The sequence below is a fragment of the Vigna unguiculata genome, chromosome 3 (genome assembly GCF_037176805.1).
Source record: "Vigna unguiculata cultivar grain cowpea cultivar isolate G323 ecotype 2 chromosome 3, ASM3717680v1, whole genome shotgun sequence".
NCBI lineage: Eukaryota > Viridiplantae > Streptophyta > Magnoliopsida > Fabales > Fabaceae > Vigna > Vigna unguiculata.
Window position 1 is genome coordinate 48238414 of NC_140794.1, and position 17361 is coordinate 48255774.

A 17361-nucleotide genomic window follows, 5' to 3' on the forward strand; every position below is an offset into this window, starting at 1 on the left:
TTTAAAATGTAAATATACAATAATATTATAATTCAAATTATTAACATTTATAAAATAAGTAAAAATTATTAATTATAATAAAATAATTATTTTAATTTATCTAATAGATATTAAAATTAAAATTTTAAAAAATATTTATATAATTAAATATATAATATTTATTTATATGTATGTATATATAAATAAATTTTAAAATTAATTTTTTTTAAAAGTTAAAAAATAACTGAGGTCACTCCATAACAGAACATGTCACAATTTCTGATTATTTTTTAATGAGAGACCAAGGGATCAACTACCCCTAGTATAAACTACTTTTTAACCATTCTGTATTGACATATCTTATCTAATAATGCCATAAAAAACATTGTAAAACATGTAACATACACTATATTTTTTATTAGAATCATATAATCTTATTAGAATATCTAAAATATCCTAGTTTATCGTTGAATAGTCTTGAATATTGTTTTGTATGGTTGAATAGTTTAAAATATTATTTTATAAGGTTGAATAGTTTAGAATATCTTAGAAAAGATTTTCATGTTTCATTAGGCCATGACTTGATTTCTAATTCAAATAAAATAAGGAGTCTCGCATTGATCTTAATAGAGTTTACTTTGTTTTTTTTTTTATCACATCAAATAAAAGAAAATTAACTGGCCATAAATGTCTCCCCATTGACATGCGCTACGTAATGAGATGTGACAGCTGTCTTTTGTTATGTAAATGCAAAATCACCTGTTCTGTAAATTTTTTTTCTCACCTGTTCCCTACAAAATCTTCGACCTATTCTAACAACATTTTGCAGTCTCTCTTCCTCTGCTGTATATTGATCTAAACACAAAATTGAGGTAAATCTAAAATAGGCAACACGTAAATGGTGTAACTGTAGGAACTTTGATGTTGACGTCAATGTCCATGTCTGGCAGAAAAGGTTCAGGGTGTGTCCATTTAAAGAAATTCAATAAATAAGTTGATTTGGAGAAATGATATAAAATTTATTTTGTGTTTTATAGAGATAATTTGTGATTGATTGTAACTATGGATTTGCGAGATAATACCAAAATTTCATGCGCTTCAAACTGTGAAGATTTGCGTACATTATTTATCATTTTACCTTTATATCCTCTTTGTATAATAATAAAACTGATTCAAGTTCATGATTCGTGATAAAAAAAAATTTAATTTCGTGATGATGGAAAAACTGAGTTTCATATATATATATATATATATATATATATATATATATTTGTATAATTTTTTCATTCATAAAAATTTAATTTTTTTTATTTTAAAATTTTATATAATTTTAATATTTCTTTTAATTTGTATTAATTATTTATAATTATTTTTATAACATCAAATTATAAAATCATTCTCTTTTTTTCATTAAGGGTATTTTGATAATTTTCTAAATGTATCTATTTTTACAATTTATTTTATCTATCACATCAATCAAATCTTTCACTAACTTTTATCAAACTTATCTCCAAATTCACTCATTTTACCCTCTAAATCCACTAAAAAAACATACAAATTCATCTACTCAAATCCACACAAATTCATCTTCACACTTTTTCCCAAATCCATACCCCCAAATGAACACACTCTTAGGGCTTGTTCGCTTGGGATGATGACACTGTTCAAACCAATTAGGGAGCGCAGATTCATGAACATTGATGTGTTCCATTGCATGGATTTAAACGGATTAGGGAGTGCAGATTTGAGGGATCTATAATTTTTTTCATCCACCGTAGAATGAGTAGATTAGGGAGTAATACGCGCAAATTACCGTATTTGCCCTCGCTTTTTCATTTGAAATGCAGTTCGCTTTTCATCTCACATGCACATGCAATACAATATTCGTCCTCTAGTGCCATGGTCTGGAAAGATTCCTGAAGCAAGATTCCTGAATAGATTCTTCTCCACACACAACACAATTTAAAATGCTGCAACATGGGTTGCTTGTTTGGTTTTGTGAAGCAGAGGTCATCGTGAGAGGTGAGTTACTTTAGGGTGTGGTGGTCTCTCAGAGGTGTTGTGTTGCGGGAGGGCTGTCACTGGTCTTGCGGGGTGGTGGAGTGAGTGGTGTTGGAGGTGGAGTGGCGCACCGATGTGTTGGGGTGGTGATAATGCACTGGCTGTGAGGGGTGGTGAGGGAGGCACCGGTGCCCTCGCTGTCATTGTTGCGTAGAGTTTGGGAAGGCACTGATTTTGTCAGTGGTTGCAGGGGCAAGCAGGTGTTGGGGTGGTGAGTGGATGGCACAAGTGAGGGTGGTGAGCGAGGCGGTCTTTTGCGGTGGTGGTGAGGTGTGTTGGTGTTGGGGTTGGATGGCACTGGTGGCACCGGTGTTGTGCTTAGTGAGGGAGTGATGGCACCGGTTACGTAACCGGTGCCTTGTTTTGAAAAGGGGTGACACCGATTACGACACCGGTGTCGTTGGTTTTCTTTTTTTTTCTTTTACCTTTTTCTTGACTTCTTTTCACTTTTTTTTAAAATTTTTTTAACTTTTTTTTAACATTATTTAACTTTAGTTTAAAATTTAATTATATAATTTTTTTAAAATTTAATTATATAATTTTTTTTACATTCATAATTTTTTTTATTTTAAAATTTTATATAATTTTAATATTTTTTTAATTCGTATTAATTAATTATAATTATTTTAATAACATCAAATTACAAAATCATTCTCTTTTTTTTTACATAAGGGTATTATGATAACTTAATAAATATATCTATTTTAACATATAATTTTATCTATCACATCAATCAAATCTTTCACCAACTTTCATAAAAATTATCTCCAAATACACTCACTTTACCCTCTAAATTCACTCAAAAAAATACAAATATCCATCCACCTAAATCTACACAAATCTATCCTCACAATCTGTCCCATATCCATCTACACAAAGGAACACACCCTTAAAATATGATTTAAAGAAGATATTTCATAATCTTACTAGCTATTTAAATTTTTTAGACAATGATATTGATATATACGTGCACCGGAAAACTCAAAATTTCTATATACAGTACTTTTTCTTGTAAAATGGATTAGAATTATATTATATATTTTTTATTTTACATCAGAAAAAAGAAAAAAAAAATTAATAAATTAATTTAAAATGATATTTTTTTACTAAGAAAATAATAATCTTTATAAAAATGTAATAATATAATAATAAAATTAATAAAAATATATTAGTTATAATAGTTATAAATAAACTTTCAGGTATTATTATTAGTATATGGATATATACAATAATAAATATATATTAATTATGAAATGTGTGTATTAAAAAGTTTTATATATATATATATATAATTATGTTACGAATTATACACAATAAAGTAAAAGTTAAAAAAAGGAGGGGGAGAAGGGAATTTTGTTCAGGTGCGGATGTGAAGGAGTTATAGAATATAACTCTGGAAGTTAATCTTATCTTATAAGATAAAAGCTGAAGTACGAGAGAATGACTTGACTATGAAACTTATCTGCAGCTGTGAAAATTTATGAGGGAATTAATTAGAGGCTTATCACATACTACAACATCCACTCTTATAAATACTAGTATAGTACAGTACTGTGCAGTAATGAAAATACATCAAAAAGGAATGGGAAGAGTGGGTAACTTTTGAAGTTACTACAATGAAGAGACATTTACCGTTTTGTGTATTTTTCTTATATCCTACTATATTATGTGTAGGGATGACAATCATTTTGAATTTTCTATTAATTTTTCTTTGTTATTTATCTGCTGTATCTTTAAACTGCATTTATGATTTTAAAATATATTAAAATTATTTTTAAAGTATCAAAATAATCTATTTTTAATGCTCAATAAAGGATAATACAAAAAATACTCAGCAGAAAAATCAGATTTGGATGAGGACGGGAGGGGACAAGAATGAGTTTCGTTATCTCATACTCATCCCCTAAAAAAAATTCATTCCAATTCCCATATCCAACGACAATCCTTATCAAACTTTTGTTCCATCCGCATCCTCATCGGATAACGGGTATAATCTCGTACCCATATATATCCATACCCGTTTTCTTACTATTTCAATATTAATTTTAATTAAATTTTATAAAATAATAGAAAATTACGGTAAAGGAAATATAATATTATTAAATATTCAATATTAGGAGGATGATTGTTTCTACCATATCAAATACTTTGACATAAATTATATTTGTTTACATTTTAGATTAAAATATCAAATAAAATTTCATGAGAACCAAAACATTTATTAAATTTGTAAACATTAATGAAACTTATTGATAAAATTTAAAAATATTTTTAAAAAAATATAAAAAAAACAAATATTCAAATTAAAATATATTTTAAATGTTTGTTTACTAATAAAATTTTGACATAGATCTTGTATCTTTTGAACTCCAATATATCTTGGATGGTGATAAAAAAAACTAATGTCAATTACATTAAATTTTTATATTGTAGTAAATAAAAGTTATTTACACAGTGAAAAATTATAGTATGATTGATAATAAGTTAAAGAATAAAAAATAAAATCTATCAAAATAATATTCTAGATGATGAAAATAAATAACAAATAAAATATTAAAAAATTAACAAATGTGTGTCTTAGAAGCAATTTGAGAGATTATGGAAAGAAATCGCACAAAAGAAAACAAATATATAATTAACGATATGATAAGATGAAAAATACCTTAGAGATCTAAGAAAACTTTTCAAATATCAACATATATACTCAATGGTTGAGAAAAACAAAAATTGTTTTAGTGAAACAAAATTGTTCTTCAAATAAAACAAAAATTATTAATAATAAGATTTTTTTATATTAACTAGTAAATGAAAGGTTTATGCTATTAAACACTTAAATTGAGAGTATTAAAAATTCTCATGTAAAAGGAAAATATACAATAAATAAAAATATTTAAAAAATAATAGAATATTCAAATGTGAGACATATTTTTTTTAATTGATATACATCATTTTAACATAATTACACAAAAGGTTATGATAAGATGAAAAATATATTGGAGATGCGAATGAATTTTTAATGACAAACCAAATAATTAGAAGAAATAAAAAATAAAAAGTATATATATATATATATATATGATTTCTTAATTAATTGTGAATATTTTAATAATTTAAATAGAGACGAATGTATGACACAGGGACGAGTATTATGGCAGTAATATGTATATCCCCATACTCATCCCCATACCCAACTAAAAAAGTCAGGAATTCCTCATACCCATACCCAATCAATGCGAAAATTTCCCGTTAAAATGAAAACGAGTTCGGGCAAACCCTACAGGAGCAGGTTTGTTTGCCATCTCTAACTATATGGAATGTCCCTAATATTTTCCTTTTTCTTTACTCAGTATTTTCATGGTTAATTTATTATGTGGCTATCCTTGACCCATCTTCTTAATTTATTCTATCCCGTATATACATACGTATATATAAATATATTATATTGTTATAAATAATAATAATATATGTATTAACTTAATATATATATATATATATATATATGAATACAAAAATAAGCATATGTTATTATAATATTATACATTATTTTATTTAGTATATACATTTGTTTGTATAGGAATCTGAAATGTATATCTTTAAACATGTGACAAGATCTGAGTGATTTGATGACTCTTGATTAATGCTTCAGAAGGCTGGAATACATGGAAAGATCTACCTGCATAAGATTGAGAGTATGAAAGTGTAGTTCTCAAAGAGTAAGAAAATATTGAGTGTGTATTTCCTAGTGAAATACTATATGTATTTATAGAGTTTATGAGTTCTATTTAGAGATGGCAACGGGGCGGGGCGGGGACGAGTTTCGCTATCCCATACCCATTCCCGCATAAAAAATTCATCCCCATCCCCATACGTAAACCCAACGGGTATCAAACTTTTTTCCCATCCCCATCCCCACCGGGTAACGGGTATAATCTCGTACCCATACCCGTACCCGTGTTCTAACTACTTCAATATTAATTTTTTATAAAAGAAAATAAATTACAGTAAAGAAAACATAATATTATGAAATATTCAATATTAGGAGGATTTTCTTCGATGTCAAATACCTTAAAATAAATTATAATTGTTTATATTTTATATTAGAATACCAAATAAAATTTCATGTGAACCAAAACATTTATTAAATTTGCAAACTACAACATTGATGAACTTAGTTGATAAAATTAAAAAATATTTAAAAAAAATATAAAAGGAAAACAAATATTCAAATTAAAATATATTTTAAATGTTTGTTTACTTCAATTTTTTAAATTCTAATGAATCTCTTTTTTATACACTAATAAAAGTTATAATATATCACTTGATCAAAATGACACAAAGAAATAATAATAAACATAATAATAAAATTTTGACATAGATTTTGTATCTTTTGAACTTCAATATATGTTGGATAGTGACAAAAAAATATTCATAGCAATTACATTAAATTTTTATATTGTAGTAAATAAAAGTTATTTATACAATTAAAGTGAAAAAAATTACAGTATGATTAATAGTGAGTTATAAAATAACAAATAATTAGATAGAATATATCGAAATATTATTCTACATGATGAAAATAAACAATAAATAAAAATATTAAAAAACTAACAAATGTGTGTTTTAGAAATAATTTGAGAGACTATCGAAAGAAATCGCACAAAGAAAATCAAATGTATAATTAAGGTATGATAAAATGAAAAATACCTTAGAGAACTAATTATTAAATTATGTTTGAAGTGGTTAAAATTAAATAGAAATATCATTAGTGACCAAAAAATTTGTCATTAAATTACAAATAAATTAGTAATTAAATTGGTCACTAAATCAAGTACCGATTCGATCATTGAATCGATCACTAATTTAATCATTGATTCAGACAATAAATCAACTACTACCACCAATGACGAAAAATAGTGACTGATATGGGTTATTGACTAAATCAGTCACCATTTCATGTTTTTCTTGTAGTGAATTATCATATACTATTCCTAAATATCATTATATATATAATTTTAACCACTTCAAACAGAATTTAAAGTGAAAAAATTACATTATGATTAATAATGAGTTATAAAATAAAAAATAATTAGATAGAATATATCGAAATATTATTCTACATGATGAAAATAAAAACAATAAATAAAAATATTAAAAAACTAACAAATGTGTGTTTTAGAAATAATTTGAGAGACTATCGAAAAAAATCACACAAAGGAAATCAAATGTATAACTAAGGTATGATAAGACGAAAAATATCTTAGAGAACTAAGAAAACTTTTCAAATATCAACATATATACTTAATGGTTGAAAAATAACAAAAATTATTTTAATGAAACAAAAGAGTTCTTCAAATTAAACAAAAATTAATAATAATAATAAGTAAAGAATTTTTTCATATTACCTTAAATTGAGAGTATAAACATTCTCATGTGAAAGGAAAATTTATAATAAATAAAAATATTAAAAAATAATATAAATATTCAAATGTAAGGCATAATTTTTTTTTATTAACATACATCATTTTAACATAATTACATAAAGGTTATGATAAGATAAAAAATATATGATAAAAAATATATTGGAGATGAGAATGAGTTTCATGACAAATGAAATAATTAAAAGAAAAAAAAATATATATATATATATAGATAGATAGATAGATATAGGGGTTACTTGATTAATTGTGAATGTTTTAATAATTTAAATGAGAATGGAGATATGGCGGGGACAGGTATTATGGCGGGTATATGTACATCCCCATACCCATCTCCATACCCAACTGAAAAAGTCGGGGATTCTCCATACCCATACCCAGTCAATGCGGGGATTCCCCGTCAAAACGGGGACAGGTTCGGACAATACCCACGGGGACAAGTTTATTTGTCATCTCTAGTTCTATTATTTATGTGATAAAAATTGATAATATCAAAAGAATATCAAATACTATCAACAATAGAACAACTTATTGTATTAACGATAATTAACGGAATAATAACAATAATGTGGTACCTTACCTGATATACCAAATATTTTGTAAATATATGGTATTAAGGAATATCATCATGTAATCAAACTATCGAGATTTGGTCACATATACTGTTAATATATATATATATATATATATATATATATATATATATATATATATATATATATATATATATATATATATATATATTTGCACCAACAAATATATCTCAAAATATATTCCAACCACTTTAAGTTAGTAAAACTGAATGGGCCTTGTTGGGTCGCATTACTTAGCATATTTGTTGGGCCAAGTATGTACATAAGCCCTACCAAGCTCGGAAGTTTCATTAATGTATGAGGGATGTTTGTTGCGACTATAGTTGACCCTTTAGCAGAGTTGTAGTTGGCTTTATACTTGTAGGTGAATTGGTTGTTTGGCCGGACTGTATATGGTCGTCTTTGACCTTCTAGGTGGATTAGTCATTTTTGTGGCTCGTATGTTGTTGTTTTTTTACCAAGGATGCTATCTTGTGTGTTTTGAATTATTGACTTAATGTTGCTTATCTGAGTAAGCTTTGTGCTACCAATTTAGGCAAGCTTTGTTTGTGTTGTCGACCTAGGCAGACTCAGGTGCCACCTCAAAGGGCTTAATTTGATGGTACCGTCTAAGTAGGCTAAGGAGCCGCCTGAGCGGGCTTAACTTATGTTATGGTTTAGGTAACTCGAGTGCCACGTTTGTGGGCTTATGTTGTCGTCTAAGTAACTCGAGTGCCACATTTGTAGACTTTTTTTTACCGTCTAGGTAACTCAGGTGTCTCGTTTGAGGGTTTTGCTTATGTTATTGTCTAAGTAACTCGTAGCTTCGTTTGAGGGTTTTGCTTAGGTTATTAATCTATGTAACTCGGTGCCTCATTTGAGGGCTTTCATTTATGTTACCATCTAGATAACTCAGTGCCTCGTGTGAGGGCTTTGCTTATGTTATTGTCTAAGATCTTGGAAAATCTTTAATGAAATAAGACACGTGATAAGATACGTAGGAAAAGCACGATTGGCGAGTAGATTTGATCCATGTGAAAACTAGGGTCATGAATAGGAAAATTGAACTCTGGATAACTGGTAGCTAGGAGAGGAATGAGAGAACTATTGAATTGAAAGGGGAGAAATTGAATTGATAATAGGGGAAGCAAATCGATTATAGGGTTGTTTTAGTTCAATGAACGATTCAGATTTTCAACTCTAGACGTGTGATATTCAACAACAGCTAGGTACCGTCAGATAATCCCTTGTGAGCTTGGTTGTTATATTTTCTTGTTTTTCAAGTAATAAATAAATAGATTAACTAATCTCAAATATTTATATTAAATGTAAGAGGGAATATAAAATATTTAAAAGAGAAAAAAAAAATATAAGCAAATTTTTTTTTATCCGATTAAAATTCATAATTTTTTTTTAAATTAAAAAGATTACTTATTGAAAGAGTAATGGGGAGTAATGTTCTCGTACTCAAACCATTCAACAACTAAAAAACGAGAATTCCAATATCCTACCAAAGATCAAACCAGTTTTAATAAAATAGTTTAAAAGGAAGTAACTTCAAGCTAAAAAATTAGTGTTTATGATGACTTTGTATTATCCACTCACAATCATTAAAAATACTTGATACCATATGAACATAATGAATCAAAATTAGATGTAGACAATCCATCATACTGTTGGCAAGATTTAAATATTTTGTCAATTTTAGTAACCTTCTTTTGTTTGTCTTTTTGGACAAAACTTCTTTGTGTGTTCTTCTTTCTTGCAATTGCAAAATATGATAGATTTTTTTTTCCAACATTTATTTGTCAACATTGACCTTCTTCTACCTCTTTAGATTGAACTTCTTTGTGTATTCTCCCTTCTTGTAATCATAAGATCTAATAGACGATGTATTCCCACCATTTACTTTTGGACAAAACTTCTTAGTGTATTATTCCTTTTTGCAATTGTAAAATATGATAGATTTTGTATTTCCACCATTTACTCATAGACATTGACCTTCTTCTCCCTCTTTGGATTGAATTTTTTTGTGTATCCTTCCTTCTTGCAATCATAAGATCTAATAGACGATGTATTTCCACCATTTACTTCTGGACATTAACCTTCTTCTATCTTTTTGGACAACTTCGTGTATCCTTCCTTCTTGCAATGATAATATATGATAAATGATATACTTTTATTGTTTACTTGTAGATGTCTGATTCCTTGTTACAAGACTATCACCTTCAGTTCCTTAAAACTTCTTTTAGAGAAAGTCTATCTTCCATACAACAAGGTCTCTTTAAAGTGATCATGCATTTTGAGCAATGAACACACTAACAACAGTTTTTGATCCTCATCATTAATCTACATACAAATCTAGAATTAATTTGTTAAACTCGTCCAATTGTTTGCTAATCGTCTTTTGACTTACTCATCTTGTAAGACTATACAAGATGCGATTCACCAAGGACATGATCATATGCAAGATCTTGAGCTTCGTTCAAAGTTCTATATTGCAGTCTTCTCCATCAAGGCTCTTGTCTTAACACCTTATTACCAAGGCTCAACATAATTGTGAAGTGAGCCTTCTGTAACATTTTCTTGTCCTTCTCAACCATTGATGCAAAGTTTGGATTCACCTTCTAAAGCTTTGAGAGGCCTTCTTGAATCAAAAGAGCACGCATCTTCAACTATCACAATCCAAAGTCTTTCAGTCAAATGAATTTCTCAACCCCATTTGCGGAAGTCATCTTGATTGAATATTCATGCTCACCACAACAGTTTGTTGTGGAACAGTTCCCAAATTCACTAAAAACATGTCTACCACGCAAATAAAATTGAAAACAAAGATCAATTTGCAAGTGTTGAAAATGATTAAACAAAGGAACAATAACACAAAAATTTAACGTTTAACGAACTTCAATTTACAACATCTACAGAAAAATTCACTATATTAAATATTACAACTCAAGGTTTCTCTATCAGCAAACTATCAAAGTCCTCTATTTACAACATTCTGTTTATAACAAACAAAGCGATAAACACACGTATACTTAAAAAAAAAGACACATGTACATTGCAATGAGAGAAACATTTGAACAATGCTTCTTAACAAAACTGAGTAAATAATAGATGATACATTACCAAACAAACTATTCAAGCTACTGGAGACGATACAAGACTAATTGTCTAGCTATAATTCTATTCATATGATCTATTGCATGTACAACTAAATCGTCTAATCCATGTCAAACGTTTAAGAATTTCATTCACTATACAATAAACATAATAAACATTTCATTCACTGTGCATGAAATTGTTTTATTTTCCCCTTGCTCCATCCTTTTCACCAAAAACTATATAAATTTTTTACTCCTAACAATGAATTTATCGTTTCCACCCTAAAATAGAGGTTCATATTTACTTTACTGCCTATTTCTCACTGATAAGTTGTAGTCAATGCACATTATTGTCAGCCTTTCAGTAACACTTACAGTTGGTAGCCTGTGTCTATTATATTTAAAAGTTTTAAGAATGAATTATAGTTCCTTTTGTAAAACAATAACCTGATTGTATCCTCGTTATAGAAGTTGTCAGAATAAATAATATCTAAGTTTATACTAGAGAATTATCTCAATTGCTTCACATGATAAATTAATCCAATTATGAAATGAACTGCAACTTAATTTAGAAATAAGACATTCAGCCCTCTTTACAAAGAAGGTATCTAGAAAACATATATTCCTAGAAATTACTATTTAAAATGAGAAAAAAAAAAACTTGTAGTAAAGTGTATAAAAATATACCACATTGTTATTTAAAAAACATTTTCAATAAACATACACAACAAACTGTTGAGGTACAGATCCGGGTGTGGTCGAAGCACCAACCTCTCAAAGCAAGCTATCTACTTAATTTGAAACATACTTAAATTCACAACTTTTGCAGATTAGGTCTATGAAACATGCTTTGAGCGCTCTACCATTTTGAGAAACTACCTTTGAGGAACTACAGAATTTACATAGCTATATCAAAGGTCAGGCGACAAAAAGCTTGCAAAACATAAAAGAATAATTCCTAAATTCATGAAAATAAATGGATCAAACATATAGTTCAAAAATATTTCATCCCCTCAATTTATAAATAGTTAATCAAATCAAAATACTCTCACCTTGGAAAGAAAATGCAAAAAGAAATCCACAATTTTATGGAGAAATATTGACAACATAGCACTTCTTAAAACACTTTGTTCTATTACTTATGTTTATCTAAAAACTATACAAATCATATGAGTGAAACTCATTAATTTTTAATATTTCTACTCCAAAAAAATAACATGCTTAAAAAAGTGTTAAAAATCTACCATACATTTTTTTCTTCAACAATGTCCAGATCAGGTGGCTATTTCTGTTCTAAATGAATTTCAAAAGGCACCTGAAGTAGCCTAATCACCTTTGTAACATAGATATTTAGAGATTATTCAAGTAACCCATTTGCACATGAAGACCACATATTCAAGTAACCCATAATATTCATACAAACAAACATAACCGCTAAAGAAAATCGCCAACCCCTTTAGAACTTGAATTTTTTTCTCATTCCACAACTTTCAAAATCCTGTTATTACTAAAACTTTGAACACAGCATTTTTCACAAGTTTAATTAAAACATAGGTATAGTTTTTTATATGATTAATAAATTAAATATAAAATCTAATATAAATTTTAAATAATTATTATAAAAAATATAATAATAATAATAATATCACACATTTATATATAATAATAATAATAATATTAATAATTAATAATCATTACTCTCTGCATAACAATATTTTTACCAACAACAAATAGACCAATTATCTAATATCGCCTCACCTCTGAAAAAAGGTTCGACCAATTGTAGTTGAATATTAAGGGTCTGATTGAATTCAAAATAAAAACGATTATTTCCAGTGAAATAAATCATGACGAAAAATGAAGGACTTCCTTTCACACTACACATTATCACCTTTGATAACTCATGCTGGTAGTAAAATATTACATAATTGACGAACAAGGCCCCTTGCATGAAACATCAATCCTCATTTATAATCAAATTGAACTTTGGATCACATAAAATTCTAACTTGAAACAATTTCCATTTATAAGTGCACACATTAACATCTTTGACTATAATCCCCATTTGGAATTAATGAAGAAGGTAATTGGCATTATTTCACGTAAAAATGCATTCATTATTGGACAAAATCTACGCATGACAAATTCATTTGACAGTTGGATTACATAAAAAATAAACTCAATAAAATCAAAAGCCAATACTCAAAAAAGAAAACAAATCATTATTAAGCTTATTAAAGATAAAATTTAAGGAGATTTGATGGACATAATATATATATATATATATATATATATATATATATATATATATATATATATATATATATATATTACTTGGGTGATCCTGTTCCATCCATAAAACATAATGAACAACATAAAATTAAACCAGAGGCCAAATATAATTATTTAAGAGACTGAAAACCAATATGGTACTTCTTCATTCACTAAAATTTGAGAAAGCTACCTCAAAATATTGATGAATAACAACATATATTGAAACGTTCCCTTGAATTTAGCCTTTTGAACACCTGAGACCTTGCAATTCTTTCTAGTCAAGCTGAGGAAGTTCACTGCAATATTTGATACGGTGAAACATTCACACCCTTCCGGCTGCGGAGACTTCAATCGAACGAGTATATCTACAGAAAAATCTATGCATTGTGGGAAATTGAAATGCTAAAAGTGAAGGAGAACAGATTTTGGGTTACAATTAATGATAAGAACTAAAATCGGAAATGATACTCGTAGTAATAGCGTAGGGGAAATTTAAGTTAACAGAGGAAAAATATCAAACAAGTGTTAACTAACTAGTAGTTTCGCCTCTCGATTAGTTATTATAGAAGTCGACCGAAGGATCAATGTTGCTATTACGAATCTATCATCCAAGCTGTTAGATATTCCCAGTAAATACAAGAAAACGGTCAAAATTAGAATTAACATCTTAGTATACTTCAATTACTAATTCACCCTTTCGAGAGATATACTACGAATTACCTGTTTCAATGTTTGCAATTGCATTGATTTTGGTAGTTGTTATTCGTATGTGGACTATGTTACGAAAAAAGAAAGGCGTTATTATAAATGTGAAGTTAAACTGATAGATTAGACGATACCTCATTAGATCGATGACGAAGCGAGTCCAGTGGTGGTGTATCCGTCGCAAGGAGAGTGAGAGGAAAAGAAAGATATAAGGGAAGGGAGAAAGAAGGAAAAGAAACACAGACACACGCCACCACACCAGAGGGAGAACCCGGGAATTCCCGTGCGATCTCCCCCAAAACCCACAAATAATTTTCTTTTATTAATTTTGATTGACCTGCCATGCAAGCGCACCTGTCATGGCAAAGGTCGGTTGACAAAATTCACCTTAACCACTTCATCCCCAAATATTCATTCTACAACATACACCGAACATTTCCCCTCAAGAATCCGAAAGCGAAGAACTCCACAGAGGAACAAATGAAGCGCTGCACCTGGTAATTTTGTTCTGGCCATCTGCTCTATATTCATCGGGCCTTCACGAAACAAGCAACACGAACACGATCATCACACCTCTGAACGGTAGATCGGTGCATAGGGCTTCAAATCTTGGAAAATCTTTAATCAAATAAGACACGTAAGAGTGATAGAACATACGCAAGAAAATAAAAAGAATCGAAAAGTAATCGCACCAATTTGTAGGAAAAGAACGGTTGGCGAGTAGATCGGAATCTGATCCATGTGAAAACCAGGTCACGAATAGGAAATCCAAACTCTTGATAGGTGATAGGTAGGAGAGGAATGAGAGAACTATTGAATTGAAAGGGGAGAAATTGAATTGGGAATAAGGGAAACACACCAGTGATTATATAGGGTTGTTTTAGTGGAATGAACGGTTGAGATTTCCAACTTTAGACGCGTGATATTCTCTGAACAACCAGGTACCGTTAGTTAGATAACCTCTTCTGACTCGTGCTTGGTTGTTATTTTTTCTTATTTTTCAAGTAATAAATAAATAGACTAACGAATCTCAACATACTTTATCAACAAATATTTTATAAGTTATTTAATATTTATATTAAATATAAGAGGGAATATAAAATATTTAAAAGAGAAAAAACAAATTTATAAGCCAAATAATTTTTTTATTCTGGTAAAAATTCATATAGATTTTTAAAATTAAAAAGATTACTTGTTGAAAGAGTAATGAGAAGTAATGTTCTCGTATTACCATTGAACAAATAAAAACAGGAGTTCCAATATCATAGCAAGATCAAACCAGTTTTGTTAAAATACTAATATTTTAATTTTTAATATAATAACTGTTCTGGTTTAAAGTGAAGTAGCTTAAGTTAAAGAATTGAAGTGTTTATTATGACTTTGTTTGTATTATTTTCTTAGTTATAGTATAGATTAAAGAATAGCTTAGTATGTTAAGATAGGAGGTACTAGAAAATTGATTTGATCGATTTTTATAGTGAGATCTTTGGTTTTAGAAAAATAAAATTATCTCTTCAATATTTCCCTGATTATCGCAAGTTGGTTTTTAAAAAAATTAACAACGACAAATTATTATTTCTTTACAGAGAAAACTAAACAGCTTTTTAAACCTCACTCCTCATACGGTCGTTAATTGAATAAAAAGCCTAATATAATATATGAAACAATCTTAATAAAAAAAATAAACTAATAATATAAATATATAAATTAAATTTAAAAACTTCACTTGAAAATGTGATAAGTCATCACATATAATGTTAAGTCAAGTATAAAATAAACAAATCTAACATACCATATTTAAGTTTCTCAATGATAAAATTCATTAATAATATAGCAAGTCTGTTAAAATAAAGTCAATAATAACTCAAAAATTTTATTATTTAAGTAATCTTTAATATTCAACAACCACAATATATGGAAACGTATTTATTATTATTTAAATGAAAAAAATTAGAGAAAAAGATTAAAATATTTTTTTTTCTTGAACTTTGAAGAACATAATTATTATTTCAGACATGAAAAACCTTTTATTGGTTGCTTTTAGTCTTACAAGTTTATAAAGATCAAATATGTATTGCAAATTTATGATGTCAACAAGTAATTAAATTCAAGTAATAACTATCAATTTATCATTATTTATTTTTCTTTTCGTAATTGAATTGCATATGGAGTTTAATTAATGATTATATTGACATTAAGATTTCAAGGTACACACATGACCATGACAATTAAACTAAAATAAATATCTAATAACAAGGACCAATAAGGATAAAAAAACTGATGAAATAGCATAGTGATTGAAATTAATAATAAGCAGTAAAAGTAAAAGGACTTGATTAAGAGATAGAAAAGTTGAGTGTCATTTGAAGATGAAAAAGAGTTCTTCATTTCTATGATCATCTTGATATATAATTGTCTCTTGATTCTAATAAGCTCAAGATAAGATTTAAAGTATATATTTGCTCTCACGATTGTGTCCTAAATTCAATACCTCATTCATATATAACCAAAATTAGAATATAAGTGATGAAGATGATTATTTATAACATATGCCCTCCCAAAATTCCTACTCTAAATGTACTCAAATAAGTCTAAATGAAATGTAAATAAGAGATCTAGACCTCTCCTAAGTGTGACCGAAAATTTAAAGAAATAAAATAAAAAGGACAAAACATTGGAATTTTGAAAGTAAAAAAGAAATTCAAAAGAATCTTCAATGGTGACAAGATTTAGGAGGGTGCTTTTCATGCTTACACATGTTATGTGGGTCGGCTCGGCCTGTTTAGGCCCCTCCCGCATTTGGCTCATCCTGCATTTTCAATATAGGTTGCAAAGTCTCATCTACAAGCTAATCTATTTTTTTATTTATAAATTTTTATGATAAAATTTTCAATGTTCAATAAATTGGGAAACTTTAACAAATTCACCAAATTAAGCAAAAACTTTGGGGGATTTAGATCATAAATTGATAATTTAACATTTTCATCATATTCATATTCATACTTTGATATACATGATCTATTCTTCAAATTTTAACACATTAAAAAATACATAGTACTTGTCTTTTTTACTTATACAAGAATTTGGAACATTCATGCAGAAGTCCAGAAAGAAAGTAACTAATATACACAAGTATAAGTTTTTTTTATGCAGGACAACTCGCACGTGTCGCGAGCTATGTGGGTCGGGCTTTCATGGGCCAACGGGCTTAATATCTCGTCTCGCCCCGCG

At 28.3% G+C, this 17361-nt stretch overlaps 1 long non-coding RNA gene across 1 annotated transcript; it reads right to left on the reverse strand.

Annotated features, from left to right (window-relative positions):
- Nucleotides 1–10207: 10207 nt before the first annotated feature.
- Nucleotides 10208–15074, reverse strand: LOC114177129 (uncharacterized). Its single transcript, XR_003603102.2, has 3 exons — nucleotides 14823–15074; nucleotides 13616–14748; nucleotides 10208–10852 (listed from the first exon to the last, which is right to left on the reverse strand). It is a non-coding gene; the product is annotated as an uncharacterized LOC114177129 (long non-coding RNA).
- Nucleotides 15075–17361: the final 2287 nt, after the last annotated feature.